Here is a 21,747-nt window from a genome sequence, read left to right on the forward strand (position 1 = left end):
GTAACTTATAAAAATCAACCTCCTAGCCCTCTAAAGACACAGGCATCTTGACTTCCCACCAGGATGAATTCTCTCCATGTTTTCACACTTCTAAGGACTCCCAAGGCTCCCTCCTTGAATGTTTATGTAGGTACATCTCTACCCCAGCTAGTTATTGCTCCTTGCTGAAATCTATGCAATCATTCATGATAATCTGTGCAAAAGGCATTGCAAAGGCATGACAGGGGCCCTTTGTGGATCTTCACCTTAGATTTAGGTTGTTTTTATTGTGCTGTGATGGGGGAATATCATGAGAAACAAGTATCCTCAATGTATCATCACAATATTATCCAGACAAGGGAGAAAAAGAGAAAGAACATCAAATAATGACAAAATGGGTCTCCTCATTCTAAATAAAGATGACAGTGTGGGGCGGGGGATTTAGCTCAGAGGTTCTGCAGCCTGCCTTGCGAGTGCAAGGATCCAAGTCCGATCCCCAGTACCACAAAAAAAAAAAAAAAAAAAATTACACTGTGGAAAGAGATAACTAAGTACATTTTTTTTGGTGAGTTACAATTCATTTAGGCTTTTGAGTATAAGTTTCCAATTACTGTTCTTCTACATTGAACCATAATACCATTGGGTATCCTGGTCCCTTAATTATATGCAGTTAATAGCAGCTACATTAATAATTTGTTGGCTAGATTGCAAAAAGTTCTATTCAGATGTTAGAATCATCTTGTATATTCTTTCACATTTTTAAATTTTAAATTTAAAAAGTTCAAAGAGAACTAAGAGGATAGAGAGGAGGGTGACCTTCTAAAGAGGTATTATTCAGCAAGAGTTCTTTTTATTCCTTCATTCTACAAAGAATTGACTTCTTCCTCTTCCATCTGCTGGCCAGAAGTTTTTCTCTAATATTCAGGCATGATTAAAGGGGAAAAAGGGCAAGTAACCTGTTATTTTAACTGCCTATATGAGACTGAGTTCTCCACTTGTTTAGGTGAGATAACCATGAATGACTTCTGTGTGGTAGACATGCCCTTGCTGGTCCTTTCATATGTATATTCTTCTGAAGGTCTCCAAAATCCTTCATTTCCCAGTACCTAGTTCCTGATATGAGAAATTTGGCTTTATCTTCTACACTCAGCCCATCTAGAACTTGTACAACCCCAAACTGAGACCTTTCTTGGTGGTCAGCCCTCTAGAGTTCAGGCATTTTTCTTGGTATCAACTGACTTGGGAAAGTCACCTATCCATGTGTGTCAGATGATGGGCCACAGAACTTCATTACTGCCTCTTCTCAGTCTTACCATTTTTTCCAATTTGCTCCTCCTTGGATCAGTAGCCAGAAGTCTTGACTAAACAGACTGCCAACTGGCAAATGAATTGCCCATCTTGTTATCCTGTAGTCACCTTGTATTCCTAGCGCTCTCTTCCCTTGGTTTTAGACAGCAAGTAACCTATAGTCTCCCTTTCTTTGCTGAATGGTACCCCTTTAGAAGGTCACCCTCCTCACTATCCTCTTAATTTTCTTTGTACATTGTCCCGGGAGAGATCTAGTAATTTGAGGTAAAGCTGAAATATAACATATCCTAAATTTCACAGCGTAACTCAGCATTCTCAGACATGATGAGAACTGTGGGTGGACTATTGTTTACTTAGGTGGATTCACAGCTGTTGGAGAAGCAATGCATTCATTCCACAAAATTTTTGAATTCTTGCATTGTGCCTAGCTCTCAGGATAAGAGGGTAGTAGAGAATGAACATTCAGGAAGTGTCTGCTGTGTATACCGCATGGTGTGAGATCTCGTTCATTCCTTGAGAGATGAGTATCCTTATCTCTGTTTTATAAAGCAGATTCTGAGCTGCTGCCCCAGATAACCTTACTAGTCCAATGGGATAGCTGAGATTCTCACTGTGATCTATCTGATGAAAAAGCCATGATCTTTGCCATGACCTTTACTTCTCCAGAGAGTAGAAGTGGGACTCATGAAACTATCAAAACTGAGTCAGCATATTGATCCAGTGAGTCATTGTTTGCTGAGTCTTGAAGAGGAACTTCTCAGCACTGACATTCAGGAATCTTCTTGGAATACGAGTGACCTGAGTTTCATCCCTCTCACTCTCACCTTAGTTCTTCAGAGAGAGAGACAGAGGAACTCTCTGTCAGAGATGCTGTGCATGTGATAGCCCTGTGGGAAGATGCAACTCCAATCTCCCCAAATTCACTTCCTAATCAGAGTAGATTTTGAATAAATCTTCGTATGTTTTTTAATCCTTTTATTAAATTGCTCATTTTTCTATGATGTAAAATTGTTATTGATTTATATGAGTAATTTATATATTCAGAAAATTATCTCTTTTTTTGGTACTGGGGATCGAACTTGGAAACTTGCGCTTGTGTGGCAGGTGCCGGAACCACTGAGCTAAATCCCCGGCCCCAAATTATCATTCTTAATGCAATGATTATTATGTTTTTTTCTCATTTTGAGTTTTAATTTTCTTTTGGTTTTAAGAGATAGAAACTGACTTTGAACTAGCTTAACAAAAATGAAAATTTACTAGCTGATGTTGTGGAAGGCTCAGAAGAATTGCCTGTAGGTAGTGGTGAATTTAGGAACTTTACAGAGTGGTCCAGATTCAGAATATCTAACTCTCAGCTTGAATTTCGTCTGGACTGATCTTTTTTATCTGGAGGCAGATTGGCCAAACACAGATTCAGCTGTCTTTTCCAGCTCTGTGTAAAAGGGACCCTCCTTCCCAGTCATTTTAATAGAACTTCTTGAATTAAGTTGATTAGACACCTACCATGTACCTATTCTTGAAATAGTCTATATGCCTAGCCTAGAGGTATAGAATGTGAGTTTGGCCATAATTATCTTAAGTGTCCAACTTAAGTTGTCCAATTATCTTAAGTGTCCAGCCTCAACTAAGGCAAGATGAAACCCTGCCCAATAGAAAATTAAAGTACCATTACCACAAAGCTAGATATCTAATATATTTTAAATTTTGTTCCAAGTTCTCTGATATAAAGATTCAAAGCATTATGTTATCAAATTTAACTTTCCTCTATAATTTCTAATTTAACTTTAAAGCTTAAAAAGCTAGAGAATTGATTAAATTACCTTTTCTTTTCTCCCAATTTTTTATATAGTTTAGATTTTTGCATTTTAAAATAAACTAGAGACTAAATAAATTTTAAAACCACATAGTTCATTAAATATTTCAGTAATATTTATTAAAATTGATTCAGGTTATCACATTTACTATATGTAAATTTTCATGAGAACTAATATCATTTCTAAGCCGTCAGTGGACTTGGTATCTTTTTATGCCAGAATCACAGCATTTTAGCTATTGGAGCTATCTATGTAATGTCCTTTGATACTTGATGGAATGAATGAATAAGTAGCAGGCAGTGTGAATAAGAAAGGATACAGAGAGCTGGAGCCAGGAGCCCGCTGTACCACACAGGACCTCTTTCTACCCAGAAGGGGCCTCCTGTGCTCATGGACTTTTCTAGGGCTGAGCTTAAGGAATAGTTGAAAGTCAGGAGAAAGTAAGTAAGAAGGGACATGGAAGTCAAAGAATACAAGCTTGCTTCATGATATAAAATATGCCAGTGCCTATGCCTTACAGGTGATGGGACCTTCTCCATTTAGGGCTCAAGGAAAAATGTGAAGTAAGCAGTTTAATTTTAGCACATTCCTTTTATAGATTCACACTTGCTTCTGATGTCTCCAAATCAGGCTCCCGAGGCCCTCATGTTTCAGAGTGTGCCATCAATGGGGTGTTGGTACTCTATGAACTTGCTGCTGGTAGGACCATTTGCCAGGAAGAAGGGCAGCATTAAACGTAAGCAACAGCCCTCTTATGTAAACCTGCTATGGGGGCTGCTTGAGAAGTTCAGTGAAAAAGGGACCCAGTAGGTCTTCCCCAATATCACCTAAGTGCTCTCTATTTTATCCTCACTTAAAGCTGATTCTGCCTGCTACAGTTTACAGAATCTCAGAAGGAACAATATCTCTGTATCCATTAAATGTTTGTTGAACTCTGTATGTGCTGAAAATTATGCTTGGCTCTGGGTACTCTAAGAATAAAACAGTATCCTATTCCTTTAAGGACTTCAGTGTGAGCTGGAACATCTTAGTTCTACATTTGCTTTCTCAAAGTTTAGGTGCCCACTTTGAGGATTTGAGGACCTTCACGTTGTACCCTAGCCTTCCCTTTAGAGGTCAGAATTAATTGCTTTTCTTATTTAGACAGATACTATAGCTTTATGGCCCCCATCCATGCTCTCTTTGTGGCAAGGATGCCCACTCTCAGAATCTGCTGTCCTTACTCTCTTACCTGGCAGTTTGTGAGGGTGTAATGATAGAATCTTCTTGATTTCTACTCTTGAAATGGTAAGCGTTTAGGTTTACATAGTCAGCATGCTATTTTTGCCAATGTTGATAATGACAAAATTTTCCTGCTTTAGAATCTTAATCTGGGCTCTTCAAATCATGGGCTTTAATTTGCATGGTTCTATTATTGCCTTCTTGGAGTGTTTGATCTGAATGTTTGTGTTGTTCTGAAATTTATGTTGAGATTTAATTTCCAATTTAACAGTGTGGAGATATAGGGGCTTTAGGAGTTGGTTAAGCCATGACGGTTCCAATCCTATGCATGGAATTGGTGCCTTATGAAAGGGTAAGAGGGAACTAGCTAGGCCCCTCTTTGGCCTTCACATCATTTTGCCATGCCAAGACTCAGTGTTCATCTCATTTGCAGGACGCAGCATTTAAGATGCCATCTTGGAAGCAGTCACCTAGTCTCACAAGGTACTCAACTTGTCAGTGGCTAGTTCTTGGATTTCTAACCATTAGAACTATGAGAAATAAATTTCTGTTGTTTATAAATTTCCAAGTCTTAGGTGTTTTCTTATAGTAGAATACTTCACTCCGTTCTAGTGTATTAGTCAGCTTTCTCATTGCTGGTACTCAATACCCAACCCTCACAACTTAGAGGATGAGAGGTTTAATTTCTCACACAGCTAAGGGGATTTAGTCCATGGTTGGCTGGCTCCAAGGCAGAAACATCATGGTGGAAGTATATGGTGGAGGAAAGATCCTCACCTCATGACAGCCGGGAAGCAGAGAGAGGGGAGTAATTGCAGAGGGAGATGGACCCTCCAAAGGCACATCCCCACTGATATAACTTTGCCAACCAGGCCCTACCTCCTAATAGCACATTTAACTATGAAGTCATCAAAGGATGAATCCACTGATGAACACAGTGCCCCCATGATACAATCACTTTCCAAAAACTCCACCTCTGAACACATGAGATTTTTGGAGGACATTCTAGATCTAAACCCTATGAGGTTGGTAAGAGGGACCTTCTGGCAGGTTGAAAGACCAACTTATGACTCTCTCACAACCCTCATCCCAACACTGCAGATTCAGCTACTCTGGGTGTATCTCAGTGGTGAGGTGATATGCTTCTTTCTTTATTGATCTTGTTAAGTGATAAGATCCTGTCTTTTGGGGTGAAAAATCTTCATGGGATGATATGCTCTAATTTATTATGTGATGATCATATTAATCCTGTCACCTTCTAGCATTCTGTCATCTGAATCCCACTGAGAGGTGAGGCTATTACCCTTCACAGGAAGGTGCTGACTTACTCATCACAGGGAGGCTGCTTCCTGCCAGGAATGCTGCATCTCTCTGGAAGCCTTCCAACAGGGACATCCATCGTATACAAATTGATTTGCACTGCCTTGGCCAGCATTTAATTCCAATTTAAATTTGCTCTCCTGAAGGCTTTCTGCAAAATTCCAACTATTCCCTCCTGAATTTCTTTCCTTCACTGTCCAATTTTTTATTTTCAGTTTTACTTCTTTGCTGAGTCTTTGACAAAATCTGCCTTTGCCATATTTATCTGTCTTCCAAGCCCCTATTAAGATCTTTCAGTAAGCCTACATGCTACTTTTACAGATGTCAAAGTCACAAAATTTAGTTCAGTGTGCTAATTTGGTATTTAATAATTTAACACCTGGTATCCCAGTATTGAGATTAAGGTCACAGGCAGAAGTGTCATACTGAGTTTTTCAGCTGCTTGACCTTGGGCAAGTTGTTTATTATTTCTATACTTCAATTTCTGCATTGCTAAGATGGGGGCCAAGATTTACCTTCTATGGATCACTACAGAGTCTGTCTGGTGTTTACATATATAGCTAATAGACATATATAGTGAATATGCAGGGAAGAGGAAGTAATTATAGCTTCTTTCTGCCAAATACTGAGTGACTTTAGAAAAATTTTCCCTGCTACTTTAGGGCAAAATTTCTTGTTTTGACTAAGACTGGTCTAGAGATAAAAATGTTATTGAATTTATAGGTCAAGGATTATGAGCTAAAATTTCTAAATTAGCGCTATAACAAGAGACAATCTTACTAGAGATAAAAATTGGAGTAATGAACAGTTATCATATTCCTGCCTGACAGATATCAAAATAAGGAGTAGCATATTGATCAAACAATCATATAAATTATATTATTTATTGCAACATTCAGTGTAACTTGACTTTTTTCATGGATAATACTGAAGTGAATCTAAGCAGCCTTCTAGAAAGTTTCTTTTATGGTTTAGTTTCTTTTAGATTTTCCCTAACATTTTTCTTGATCACATTTAATCACAGATGTATAAATAAGGGTCAGTTCAGCAGCTGGTTTTCTTTTTCAGATAATTTGTTCTAACATTTTAAAAGGAGAGTTACTCTCCCTAATTTGGCCTGATCAAGGCATTTCACTTCTTACATTCCCATTTTCCCTTTTATGGAGTCCCCCTCCTTGGTTTATAAATTCTAGTTTGAGTTTTGCAATAAATAAGGTGTAGAATCTTAGGAGCAGATTTCTTACAATAAATGGATGAATAAGAAGATTCTGAACAATTTTGAAAGTTTGTATATTTCCTCTACTACCATCATTGATTGTATTTTTGGTAGTGGAAGAAACAATATATTAACTGTACACAGGTTTTCTTGTTTGATGTTTTTTAAAAATCATCAATAATACATGTAACATAATGCCATTTTTATAACTCTCCCAACCAAAATGTATTAATCTGTTTGAGGATCAGCCTGCATGGTATAGGTGCTCATCATGGGAACTTCTATTAAGTTAAAAACTTTTTTTTACTTATTTTGGTTGACTCTGCAATATTTATTGCCCCTATACTGCCTGTAGAATTGAGCAAATTTCTGTAAATTGAACAACTTAAAAAATTAATACTGTATTGCAATGTAATCTTTGGGTATTTTAAGCCAAAGCTTGCAATCTAAATTTAAAAAATTTAAAAACTCACCCAGATGTTTCCACTGGTAGAAATAATGCAATGAAGCTGTTGGCGGCATGCTCACCAGTTTGCATATGTGCCAGTAATGGGGACTACAGACCCTTCACAATTTATTCTGCTCCCTGGACGTGGTCAGATATTTTTAGACATCTGTTCTGTTTCACTTTTAGAAATGGTACAATGGAAAAAATTATTTCTTAGAAAGAAGAAAACGTGGGGTATAATGTTGTAATTTATTTCCCCTTGTTGCCCTGCTATCAACGGCAAGTTCATATTATTTGTATTTATTTATCACACACATGTCCTGAAAGGATTTAGGAGTTTGAAAGCCATGCATATGGATGATGTTGTGTAAGAGCAAAATGAAACCACCAGGTTGATTGAAAAGCTTGTTGAGGGTTTTGGTATCTTCTTCTCCCTGGGGGTGGGGGGTCTTTCTGTTAAGGCATCAGGAGATTTCCCTCTGCTTTGGGAAGCCCATTGTCCTGCTAGGGACAGAAATTCAATGGGCAGGGCACTTTACAGATCTATCTCATTCTTCCAGGGCAGAGAAGGGAAAGCCCAAACACCTGACAGTTGGAGAGCTTCAGTATCTGAATGAAAAATTGCCACGAATTCAAATGAAGATAAGAGTGAAAGGGACAGTGAAAGATGTTCCAGTGGTGAGGGATCATGGGTGCTGGCGCTCACCCATCCCTCTTTATCTTACCTAATGGCCGGCGCCTGCCAATGTTTATTTGGCCATTGCCATTCACCAGCTGCTCCTCTACCATGTTGTTTTTCTTCCCAGATGGCAACACGATGTTCCACGATAAAACTGACACAAAAAACAATGCGAAATTTGTCTAAGAGAGGTTCAGCAAGCATGAGAAAAACATCTGATATCTCTCGGAGCCCGCCAAGTTCACAGCTTACAGTGCCAGAGTAATGACGGGATGATTTGAGCAGAGGCAACGCGGTGTGGAAGACACTTCCAGACGTATCAGGTAGGTTTCCAGAGGAGGCGGAGTGTTCAGCTCGCTCCTTCTTCGGCACCCTGACAGAATCGATGAGGATAGTCTGAGGCTCCCAGAAGCCTCTTACATTACCGAATCCTGTGCTTTCCCCATGCAGTCTAATTAATGACTTACTATTTAAAAAACTTTTATGCAATTACACTCTGCTTTCAATAAGATAAAGACTCCTGCTATAAAAATCCTAGAGAAGCAAAATTGACAAGCTGTCTTCTGGCCAAAGCATCTGCTTTCCTGTTGTCCCTGGTCTCCTGTCCTGTACAATCTCCATGTAGCTGTTTGCATGTGTAAAAGTAGGCTGGTACTTGGGGGACCGATAAGAAAGGAGAAGGTATTCCTCCCATGTCGTTATGCAGAGGGCTATCTCCCCCTTAACCTCCACACAAGAATATACACTACTCATCAATTACTATTATTATTTTAATGTATAACTTTATTATCAATCACTGAACACACATATAAACAAAAATTAAAATTATTCAAAGGAAAGCAATGCAAGGAAAAAACCTATATTAATATTCAAATATAATAGAACTCAACCAAAGCAAAACTGAAAAGTACTTACACATTTTTCCATATAATTAAAAAAAAAATCTCAACATCAAAGGCTGTGATTTGTTTTAGAAAGATTTTCAAAACTAATATTGAACAAATAGTGGTCTGGAAAAAAATTCTAATTAGCTAGTAGACTCCACATAGGTCAAAGTTTTTAAAATTTAAATTTCAATACAGTCATGCGACTCGTGATGGAAATATAATCTGAGAAATATGTTATTAGTCAATTTCATCCATGTGTATCGCAAGTTACCACACAGAGTGCCAACTTCTAAGTGCAAAAATTATTATTTTTATTGACTACAAAGAGCCGCCAATGATATTTGAAGTGGGACATGGATGGGTCTCATATTCAAAACTAGTAGGCAAAATTGTGTGTTTTCTGTGAGTTATCATTACAACATTCTTTTTTGTCAGGTTTTTAGGTAAAAATGTTAGAGCACACTTTCTTTAACTTGGCCTTATGTTTCCTCATTTGACTCAGAATTGCCTCCATCAGATGATTGCATTCATGTCTGCTTTTTTTGAGTTTACAGAGTTATTGCAGTTTATTTTCCAGCTTTAAAGATAATGCTGTGAGAAAAATAGTTTCAAAAATTCGATTTAACATTTGAGGAAGTTCTACAGTGCAACTTGTACTTTTACACAGTTGCTAATGAAAAACAACCCCCCCCCCCCAAAATAGAAAATGTTCAATAATTTTGGTGGTGGTACTATTGTAGAGAATTAAACTTTGTTGACTTAAAGGTTTATGGTGTATTGATAACATTTAAAACCACATTTTGCATTTATTTGGTCTAGAAAGAGAGTTTTTGTTGTAGGCAATATTTACCTGGAAAACATTTCAATAAAAATGATATTATTCTCCCCTGTAGGGAAATGACTTAGTTTCCTGAAAAGACATGAGTTAAGTTAGCTGTGCCATTAACTTTGCTTTTTTTTTTTTTTTTTTTTTTGGTACCAGGGATCGAACTTGGGACCTTCCACTTGCAAGACAGGCACCGGAACCACTGAGCTAAATCCCCGGCCCAATTAACTTTGGATGAATCACTTAACCTCTTATAGTACTTATTTCCTCTATCAAAAAGAGAGGGGCAGGGGTTTAGCTCAGTGGCAACGTGCCTGCCTCGCAAGTGTAAGGTTCTGAGTTTAATCCTCATACCCCCAGACCAAAAGAAAAGTGGGAGGGGAAGGGGAAAGGAAAGAAGGGAAAGGAAAAATTATGAGAAAAGGAAAAAATGGAAACAAAGTCTTTGTAAATAGGGAAGAGTGGAGGGGGTGAAGGGAGCACAGGGAATTGGGAAAAAATAAGAACCAAGATTCATCATGTACAGGTATAAGCACTCAATGATAAATGTAACATATTGTATACCTAAAATGTACCAATAAAAGAATTTAAGCAAAAGAAAAGAAAAGAAAAGAAAATAGAAATGTAATAGTCTTCAAATAGAACTATTATTACAATCAAATCAGTTGACAGATACAAGACAGGTATAAACTGTAAATCATGAAACAACTATTAGTTATTAATGTGGTACTGATGACATGTATCTGTTTAGCTGCAGCTTCATCAAATATTATTTTTTTTCTTAGCCCATAACTTTTCTTCAATAGGATATTTCTTTTTCTTTAATTTTATAATTTGTTACTGCAGCCTCAGAAATCCTGGGAGGATAGTACATTGCAGATTTTATGACTGTTGTGAATATTTGACCTTCTAAGGGCAGAGGAAAGATTTGAATATATTAACATTTGAGGTCACACTCTAATTCAGTTTTGTAGGAAGCAACATCATTTGACATTTCAACCTTTCTGTAGGACAGATTGTTGGGCATTTTCCAAGGTAACGAGAGCTGGACTTTTTCTCCCAGCATTGAAATCATTTGGTAATCTCTATACAGGTGGAATTAATATAACATGAATATTCCTTGTTCATCTTTCTATTGGTCAGAATGATTCCGTGGATCCAGAGGAGGTCAGGTTGAGAACTCAGACTATTTGAGAGAGTGACTGATTTTACTAATCTTTGCCTATTGGAGTTTATATTCATCTAAACTAGAGCAGTGGTTCTCAACCATGGCTTAGAATCACCTGTGTAGTATTTGTATCTGTTTGGGTTCATTTCTTCATAGATTTGTAGCTTACTTAATCAGAAGAGCCCATGTTCCAAGATTTCTGATTTAAATGGTTGGAGGTGACACTTAGTCGCTAATATTTCTAAGCGTCCCATGTGATTCTAAAGTGTAGCTAAACTTAGAAGTACATATTTAGAGGTAGGTAGTAATAAACTCTACTAATAAACATTCAATGCCTAAGTGTTCAACTAAGTGTGGAGTCTGACTAGGTGTGATTTTTGAATGATCATTAGAACCAACAGTCCAAAATGGTGTAAAAATAATGTTTTTGGAATTATAAATGTTAACCCTAAAGTTTTTATATTTTTTGAGCATAAATGTATTTTCCTTTTTTGATATTAAACTTGGGATTTTTGCATGAATCAGTAAATTGGTGCTGCCAATCTTGAATTTGAAACACTGAATACAATAGGTTATATTTAAAAACCAGTAAATACTGATAGAGTTATAGCCCAAGCACGCAAAAGTTCTTGGGGCTCAAGAGGTAAAACGTTTCAAGGTGACTGTTCTAATCCATTATTTTACTCTCTCTGGGGTTCTTCTTTCTATCCAAAATCATCTATTTGTTTGTGCATTTGTTTTGTGACTTTCTGAGCTATGCCATAACTATTCTAAGCACAGTTTGTTCACTGTTGTGTTGGCAATCTCCAGAAGTGTCTGGCATATGATAAGTGAGATGGCCTGAGTTCCCCAAATTCAAACTCTGTTGAAGTCCTAATCTCCTCTACTTAATACTGTGATTTTATTTGGAGATAGAATTATTGCAGGCATAATTTGTTAAGATGAGACCCAAATGAAGTAGGGCTCATAATCAAATATGTTTCGTGCCCTTATACAAAGTTGGGCAAATGAAGATACAGAGAAAAGTAGGGAGAATACCATGTGAAGGTTGGAGTGATGCTGCCTCAGCCAAGGAACTATGAGAAATAAAGAGAAAAGCTTAGAACAGATCCTTTCCTTGTACCTTCAGAAGGAGCATGGCCTGCCTAACAATTGACCCTAGATTTCTGATTTCTGGAGCTGTGACACATTTCTGCATTGTTCTAAGCTTCCTAGTTTGTGTACTTTTATTCAGCAGCCGTAGAAATCTAAAACCGTAGGTATTCACTAATATTGGCTTAATGTGCAAAACTTCTGCTTCACATGTACTATCATGTTCATTTGCACAAGAACTTGATCAAATAAGGCTATTGTTATTCTTTTTCTGCAGATGAGGAAAGTGAGGTTTAGAGAGATTAAGTAACTTGCTCAAGGTCATTTTAAGCTAGAGCTCCCAGACTCCATATTGTGTGGCTGGGCACATATACCATACCACAGGCACACACCAAAGCCGGAAGTTGCTGTGAGTAAACACAATGCACAGAATGCTCAGCTTGGAAGCCTGGTATCTGGAATATCAGACCGATCTTTCTCTCAGTTTAGCCTCACAGTCTGTATTCCCTAACTCCCATCCTGAGACAGGCTCAGAAACCTGCAGTGGGGGAAGAGGGTGTGTGGTCTGTCTTTGCTCTTCATATTTGCACCTTATCCAATTCACTTCACTGGGTCAGGGCAAGGTGGGGGGGGGTTGGGAGGATGGTCATTAATATGACTTTGTAGACCTTTGGGTGACAAATGGGATGTTTGGAGGTTCCTTGGAGACTCCTATATCAGCACTGTTCTCTGGCAAAGAAGATGCAACCTCTGGCTGACCTGATTCTTTCTGTTGGTCACTGTACCCTGGAGGATGGCCACTTGGGCATGGCCCTTTGATGCAAATCAAGACCTCCTAGTTTTCATGGCATCCATTTTTGACTCAAAGGAAACTTCTGGCTCATTTGTCCCATAAAATATGGAAGTGCAGGCTGCTCCCACCATAGCCCTCTCTTCTCCTTGGCCCTCAGAAGCAGCAGGTGCTGCATGCTTTGCACATTTGGACTGTTCCCAGACTAGAGCCAACCTCTAGGAGTTACATATGGAAGCTCTGAGAAGTTTTCTTAAAACCTCCCTTACTCGGCTTGATTTTGGTGGGAAATACTCTGATGCGTATAGATTTTAAAGAATTTCATGTTATCATTACAGATCTAATACTGCTAGGAATGTTATTTTAAACAAAATATAAATACCCTGGATATAATATAAATGCCAATATTCCAACATATTGGATCTCTGACTTTAATTATTTAAAATAATTCAATTTTTCTTACTGAGCATCCACTATATGATAAGTATCATACCAGGATCAGATAGAACTTAAGAACCAATTCTTAAATTCACGTGCTGCACAGTAGCACCTGGGCATGTGAACAAGCCTTTTGGTGAGGGCTAGAGAATGGACGAGCACTGGATAGAGAGAGTGAGGCTGTGTGCGTATGTACGCACTCACTTGGCTACGTTGTCAGACAAGATGCATGCTGGGATGCCAGGCACTGAGCTTGTCCCAGGAGTAAGTCAAAGAGGCAAATCTGACTGGTTGCCTCATTTTTACATAGGAAAACTCAAGAGTTTTTACCACGGGCATAACAGCTTTTTATGATAAGTGCAGTACAAGGTGTATGTTTTATGCTACATTAACGTTTTGAACAAAGCATCACACTAGACTGATGGCATAGCACAGAAGAGTTAGAAAGAATACAGGTCAGATGATCTTCCAGTGAGTTTAGGTCCACAATTTAATGAGATATGTTACTTCGGACATATTTGTTTAAACTTGAATGAGTTTCAATTTGCTCAACTGAAAAGTACGGGTAATATAACTGTACATACAATCTACTATATTTAGCTACCTAGTTCTTTTTAGCCTTATTCAGTATATGATTTAAAACTATTTGTGTAAAGCTTAAATATCATACGGTTTTTCTTGTTTGAGAAACCCGACCTAGAAAGAGCAAATTAAAAGATAGATAATAGGAAATAGGGAGATCTTTTTCAAATCAGAAAAAGAACAAAAGATGGAAGTGGGAGGTAGGAGAGGGAAAAGGAATTAAAAAGAGTAGAACAAAAAAATGGAAAAAAATTTTGCCAATGAGAAGGGGAACAGGAGTTGGAAGGAGCAAGGAGGGATAGGAGTAGGGAAGGAGAAAGGGACTGAGATGTGTTAGGTGCATGTACCAACTCCCCATGATAAGGGCAATCATTAAGTACTGTAAACATGTACTAATAAAAAATAAATCTGTGTAAATATGTACAATAAAAGAGGTGAGATTCATCGTTAGAGAAAAATATAAATAAGGTGATCGGTAAAGTATATAAAAATAGAAATATAGTTTATATACTTCAATAATAACTACATATAAAAATGCCTTGTAAACTATGAAGTTGTATCTAACGTAAGAAATACTGAAAATAAAATTTATTATTTTCTATTTCTAGATACATATTATTTATAATTAACTCACTATCATTAGATTTAGATCACAAGAATGGCTAAAATTTATGAAAATCCCTGAAATGAATACTGTGAAACACTACGGAATTAATTTTAGAATGAAAATATACTTAGTTTCAAAAAAATGACTTCAGGGCCGAGGATTTAGCTCAGTGGTTCTGCCACCTGCCTCGCAAGTGCAAGGACCCGAGTTTGATCCCCAATGCAAAAAAAAAAAAAAAAAAAAAAAATGACTTCATAGTCTCGGAGAGTGGCTTCTGTCTTTTCTGGAGATTGTCTTAGTTTGTATTTTGATCCAATTATGCTCTGGTTTTTCAGTGGCCAAAAACTCAGTGCCTGTCAAACATTCCTGTAGCAATGTTTTGATCAGAAGGACACTGACCTCTCTCAGATCCACATGTCACCATCACTAGCACACACACCTCTTCTTGGTGTATTTTTAGAATCTTGTATGCTTAATAAACTCCACTGATCAAGCAGGCATTTTTACTAGTTTGTATGCAATTGTCAGTTTGTCTCAGGAATTGAAAAAAAATCTTAATTACCATTTAGAGAATTTGTTTAATGTTAAACGAGTTTAGAGCATGGATTCAGTTTTCCTTTTGTGAGGTGCAAGTCTTAATGTGTCTTTTTTGTTAGGAGTCTATGTCTGATACTGAGCTGTGAATTTTCATTGTGGTTCAATCTCATAATCTTAATGAAATTATTTATTTTGTTCAGTTATCATTGTTTTTGTGAACTTGTTTTTATCTTATCTACTCTATAACTGCTTCCCAAAGATGAAATTTCCCTCAGCTCAGTAAGAGGGCCATCTGTAGGAGGAGAGTATTGTTCTGGGGAGAAATGGTGAGTCTCTTTCCTCATCCTCCTGCTCTTTGCTTGGCTGCACATGGTGACACAGGAGCCTGGCCCCTACATTTGGCACGGGGTGATTCTCATTGTCATACGGAGACGGGAACGAATACAGACAGGGAAAGACCTAACCGTCCTTTTGTGATGATGTCACCTTTCCACTGGTCTTGTGATGTGACTGCTGTGTACATGCACACTGGGGAAGCCACAGCACGGGGTGTTCAAAGCTGTTTGAATACGTAGAAGTAGAAATAAGAGCATCAAAGGAGAAATAGTTGACAGAAACTTCAGGGATGCCCTTCTTGGAAGCAGAGTGTATTTATTTGTATATTTATTCAATAATTTCTGCTGCAGACCAGCTGCAGTCGATGTCGATGTAGGGTAGGAAGGGGAGATGTCCTGGGCCGGCGATGAGAAAAGAACCTTCACAAGCAATGTCCAGGTTCCCTCTGATAAGTCTCAGGGTCTGATTTATTTTTATATCTTTAAGCAATAGCTGGGAGGCATTGGGCGGAACATGTTTACATTTTAGGTTGCCTTAGCAATATCTGATGAGGTAAAGGTTATTTTTTGTTAAACAAAGTACAATTCCTCTAAGCTGTTTCATTTCATTGAATATCACGAATACACATTTAAAAATTACAATTGTCCCCTTATTTACCCACACCTAAACAGAACAGAAAGTAACTTAATCAAAATCTTTATATCAGCGGGGGTACAAACAAGATTTAATCAACTAAGTGTCAAACTTGTGGTCGCCAGCTGGCCCTTGAGAAACTGCACGATGGTTAATATAGTTTGCTATTAGCTCTCTATTTTTCTTTACCTCTATTCGTCTTAACTGAATGTCATTTAGGTTCATAGTCCATGAGCAGGAGATATTTACAGCACTTTGAGAAATACTGAGTAACTTGCCTCCTTAATGCACTTACCTGTCTTAACTTTCTTTCTGTTTCCCATTTTCCACTATTTCTTACACCCAAAGTCTGTCCTTTCAATCTCTCCATAAGACCCCTTTAGTAAAAAGAATGTCAGCAATAAGAGGGGGAGTCATAGTAGTGGGGGAAACAGAGGGGGTTTTAGGAGAGGTTTCTTTAGGAGTGGATGTGGCAGTAGAACTAAGAGAAACTGGAATTTGGGACTTGTGAGCCAGATCAGATTTCAATATATCATTACCAACGTGCCTCATGGAGAGTTTGTTGTTAGTCACAAACACAGTGACTCCTGTGATCAGAGTAACAATTATAAACATTATGGCAAAAAAAAATAAAACATGAGGGTACGATGTGTTCCACCCTTTCTTTCCTCCAGTTGGAACTCTGTCAAGCAGCAATGGAGGTCAGTTGGGCTTCGCCAAATTTCCTCAATGTATATTTAATCAGTACTTAGTGCAGATCAGTCAGTGTTCCAGGTACTGCGGATATATTGGTGACAAAGTAAAAGAAAAAAGAAAATGGCAAAGGTCATATATATGTGTGTGTGTGTGTGTGTGTGTGTGTGTGTGTGTGTGTGTCTTAAGTATGATTGCAGTACATGCAGTTTATAGTCATCTCGGAAAGTGGGTACATGTACAGAATACAGTTTGTTTCCTTTTTAAATTTCCTTTCTCTTCTCTCCCCTCTCCTTCCCTCCTCTTCTGGTTCCCCTTTCCTCATTCCCATTCTTGTTGATATTATTAATCTTAACTCACGTTATGGCATATAATGTTTGCACTCACTGAGGTAATTAGCATAGCATATCTTTATTCTACTAATTTCCCCTTTCTCTCACCCCTCAACCTTAGTCTCTTGGACTTCTTCCCATTTTCAAGAGATTTATCCCCATTTTCTTCTGTGCAGCCTTTATTAATGTCTTTATTTATATTTTGCCTCACTCAAATGAGAGATACCATATAGTCTTTAAGCTTTGTGTCTGGTTTATTTTACTCAACATTATCTTTTCCAGGTGCATCCATTTTCCTACAAATATCTCAAATTTGTCCTTCTTTATAACTGAGTAGTATTCCATTATGTATAGATAGCACATTTTCTCTACCCAATTGTCTGTTGATAGGCATAAAGGCTACTTCCAGGATTTAGTTATTAGGAAATCTGCTCCGATAAACATTGGTATATATGTATCTCTGTGGTATGATGTCTTAAGCTCCTTGGGGGAGACAGTTGGAGGATCTCTGGGTCATATGAAATTTCTAATTTCAGTTCTTTGAGAAATCTCCATACTGGTGGGCAACTGAAACAGACACTTCACAGAGGAAGAAATACAAATGACTAACAAATATATTAAACATGCTCCACGTTTCTGGCCACTAGAGAAATGCAAATTAAAACAACTCTAAGATTCCATCTTTCTCCAGAAAGAATGGCAATCATGAAGAAGTCAAAAAATAACAAATACTAGTGTGGTGAAAGAGGAACCTTCCTAAATTGTTGGTGGGAATGTCAATTAGTACAAACATGAAAAGTCCCTTGTTGAGCTAATATTTTACCTGGGCATCAGCCTATAAAAAAGAAAAATGAGTGAAATATTTAGTGCAAAGAGCTAGAGAGAGACTAGAAGACATGAGCAGAGCAAAGGAATCATGAAGGGAAGAAGGCAAATTTAATTTAGATGGGTGGCCAGGAAAGATCTCACTGGGAATGTGACTTTTGAAGTAGTTGTGTGGAAACATCCAGGATCTTTGCTCCAGAAGAACAAGCCCAAGTGGGCCTGGGCTAAACTGGCTGAAGAGGAGGGCAAGGTGTCTGGGCTTGAGCGAGGGGCATGACAGCAGAAGGGGGTTAGAGAGTTAGTGGGAAGTGAAGAGGTGATCATGCAGGTCCTGTAGGCCAGAGTGCAGCCTTGACTTTTAGCCTGAGGCTGATGCAGAGCTGGTGGCAGGCTTCGAGCAGAGAAGTGATGTAGTATCACCAGCTCCTCACAGCATCATCCCGATGATGTCTTCAAAGACAGAAATGATCATCGCAATAATCTAAAAAGAGGAACCTGTGGGGAGGGTGAGATATGTTAAAAGGAGAGCTAACAGGATTTGCTGATGAAGAATAAGGAAAAAGAAAACAGGATGAGTCCAAGAATTTTGGTCTGAGGAATTGGAAGAATTAAACTGATGGCAGGAGACATTAGAAAGACTTGTGTCAGCCTCTTCTGTTCTCTGTGTTCATGCTTCCCATAGCTCTTTCCCAGTGTTGCTTTTTCTGCCTTTCTTAACTTTTTACAGCTTGTCCATTACCATATTTTACCTTCAAGCTCAAGACTAGCTCAGTGCTTCCTGTGATATATCATTTACCACTTATTCATTTTTTTCTAATTATTTTTAATTTGTAGTTACTAAAAATGAATTAGGACTCAAACTCCCTAGGAACTAAAGTGAATGTGGTTTTAATGTAGAGTTTCTGTGGTCTTCTCTTTTAAACAGATTTTGTTGTGAAGTCAAAGGTCAGTGGACTGGGTATTAAGATATCCACATTATTATTTTGGTTCTGTGATCTTAAGTAATAAAATTACTTTAATTTTGTCTTCATTAAAACACAGCAAAGGAGACATGATTGGCAAAGTAATTTCTGGAGCTGACATCTGACGGGTAGGTGATTATGTTTTTATCCTGGACATTTCTAGTGATCAGGAGCAACATGTGTCCATGCCTGGTGTAGAATCATTGGGTTCAGTTCATGTTGATGAGAAATTGTTGACAATATTGTAGTCAAGATATTAATTAGTATTGTTTATGTATGATTCTAAATGCTTTAGAAAACATCAAACATGAGAAACATAAACAACTTTTGCTATAAAGATGTAGTCATCCTAATCAGTTACACAGCCAACTCAGTGAAAGTCATAGTGTGGTAAAGGCCAAAGTTGGAGGAATAGAGAGCAATTTTAACTAGTGTTCAGTGTTCATTGGAAGAGATTCAAGGACTTGACATTGCAATAGGAACTTGAAGACTGAGTTAGGTTTTCATGAGTTGAGATTAAAAAAAAATTCCAGACTGAATGCAGAGCATTAGAAAGACTAGACTAGAAAGTACACTAGACTAGAGTGACTAGAAAGTACACTAGCAAATTAAGAAAATAGTTCACAGTATGGATGGGGAAAACATTATATCTTCCTTTTTACTCTCACTGAAATGTAACGTGTTTTCATTAGGAATAAGGGCAACAAACCATATTAGTTCTAGTAATACCTATGATTTTGCTCTCAATAGAAATCACAGATATTTTTATAGTATATTATAATTGTATATTTCTCAAATGTGTATCAAGTTAAGGCATATATTATTATTTAAATTTTGAAATGTCTTAATGTACTTAAATATAATTGGATTCTTTGTAATTCTGATTTATTAAATGGATTTAAAAATAATATTCCAAGAAGGGATTCACGATCTCCTTAGGTTGTCCTATGATTCCATGGCACAAGAAAGGTTGTACATGCTGGATTAGTAACATTTTAAATTACAGCTACAGTTAAATACAGGTTAGGTAGGTAGATAGATAGGATAGATAGGATAAATACCACCTTAAGACAAAACTTCCTTCACTTCTCCTATTCTTGTGAATCAGATGATGATCCAGCAACAGAGGATGTTCACGATTGTTGCTATAGAGAAGGACTTGGCATATTTTTCACAAAACCTGTTTTTTTCCGCTTACCTAAGTGGTTACACATGACGATCAAATAAAAATGCTTTCGCCCAGAGGAGTCAATTTATAAACCTGGAACAATCTTAGAATTGTTAATAAATATATTGTATGTGATAACATTTTCTTTATTTAGTATGTATTTAGGGGAAATGCTAATGAATGATTTCTGAAATGAGATTTATCGGTTTGTCTCCTGATTTGAATATCTCTTCAAGCACCTGTATTTTTTGATTATGTATGTACACATGTATCTGATGTGATCAAAAACTACAGTGAATGATATAATCTAAAAACATTTTTCACAATAAGAGGCACATTGACATTAGTCCTACTCAGAACACTCCCCCTCACTTTGAACTCACTTATCTTTTTGTCCTTGACACTTTCTGAAGCAGTTCTGGAAGTCTTCTTTCAGTAGTGTCTTTTGTTGTGCTGTGTGGCTGCCTCTATGTCCCAAATTGATTCAAAATGTTTACCTTTCATGGTCATTTTGACTTTGCAAAAGAGGCATAAGTTGCACGGTACCAGGTCCAGTGAATAACGTAGACGAGGATACACTAAAATGTTTTTACAAACCTACCTTCCCTTTGGATGGCACTGGAACTGCTTCATAAAGTGACAAGAATGATGAGATAAGTGTGTTAAAAGCAAGCGAGACTAGTTTGAGGGCGATTAATTGCTATGTATTATGGTTCTATATATGTGTCACTCTACCATGTTTTTCTCTACTGGTCTTGTGTGTTGATGCTTTACCAGAACTCTTAATTGAAGGGATGGTTCCTATCTTACCTTCTTTGTAAAGACTTCTTGGACTAGGGAAAGGGTGCCTTCTAGATACTTGCTCCAGCAGATATCATTCAAAGTGTTAGTTTCATTTTCTACTATCTTCACAGACATTGAGTAGACCTGAGTGTGCCTTCCCAACCAATCTTGCTGAAATAGACTTACTTCTACTCACTTATACTAGGGAATCTTTAGCTACGCTTATGTTCCAACTACCTTTTATCAATGCCAGCCACTCGGTTGTGTGAATTGAGTCCCTCTGCTTGGCACCATGCTCCTTGGTCCCATCCATTGCCTGGATAGGCTTTTTCACTCAAGTAGCTACTAAGGTGCCCTGGATTTGACAAGTAGTAAATGCCAATCTGTGACAAAGAATGCTTCCATCTGCTCCAACTATGCCCAGTAAATCTTCAATAATCTTTTGAGATAACTGCTGGTAAGACTTAATTTGGTCATCTAGGTAGCCGTTAAGGGCTTGTCTGGTGCTATATGATTTAGGGTTCTATATTCCCCTTTGATATTTGAAATTTCAAAAACTCTCAGTAAAGACATGATATAACATCTGAGGGGTATGTTATATTTAAGAAATTTCACTGTAATTTACCGACAGGCCTCCACCAAACCTAGCTGCAGTAATAATTAGACTGGTACAATTGATAGGTTGCTTCAGAAAATGTTAAATTTAAGATACTGCTCATAATATATTAAGATAGCTCAAAGGTATCATTTTTCATGGCAATATAACATTTCATACTGACTTAGTAGAGTTTGAATTTCTACCCAAGGACAACCAACTGTGTATGTCTTTGCCAAGGGAGAAGGCTGAGTATTGCAATTAACTTTATGCTCCCTACTCTGTAGATTTCTTAAAGGCAGAGATCTAGTTAGGGGACCATAAAACTTTGCCTTTGAAAAATGGTTCACCACTCTATTGTGTTCTTACCTCTGCACTGAAATTCCCAATGTCCTATAGAAAAAGTTACTGGAAAATGTAGTAGAAAATTAGAACAAAAATATATCTAGAGAGGAAAATTAATTTTAGCAATGAGGCAACAGAAGATTCTCACAAGTTAGTTCTACAT

The 21,747-nt window shown here is 37.5% G+C and overlaps 1 long non-coding RNA gene across 4 annotated transcripts in view; it reads left to right on the forward strand.

The window, feature by feature from the left end:
* The window catches only part of LOC147829018 (uncharacterized), an 81,951-nt gene that overhangs the window by 53,407 nt on the left and 6,797 nt on the right, over positions 1-21,747 (forward strand). For 3 of the 4 annotated variants that reach the window (XR_015449801.1, XR_015449803.1, XR_015449804.1), the window contains one exon: positions 8,113-8,308. This is a non-coding gene — a long non-coding RNA (uncharacterized LOC147829018). Of the gene's footprint in view, positions 1-8,112; positions 8,309-18,772; positions 18,822-21,747 lie in introns of all 4 variants that reach the window. The other variant, XR_015449802.1, reaches the window with a different exon arrangement.

The sequence above is a fragment of the Heterocephalus glaber genome, unplaced genomic scaffold (assembly GCF_053883595.1).
Source record: "Heterocephalus glaber isolate CG9 unplaced genomic scaffold, H.glaber_assembly_v1.0 deba00000809, whole genome shotgun sequence".
In the NCBI taxonomy this organism is placed as follows: Eukaryota; Metazoa; Chordata; class Mammalia; order Rodentia; family Bathyergidae; genus Heterocephalus; species Heterocephalus glaber.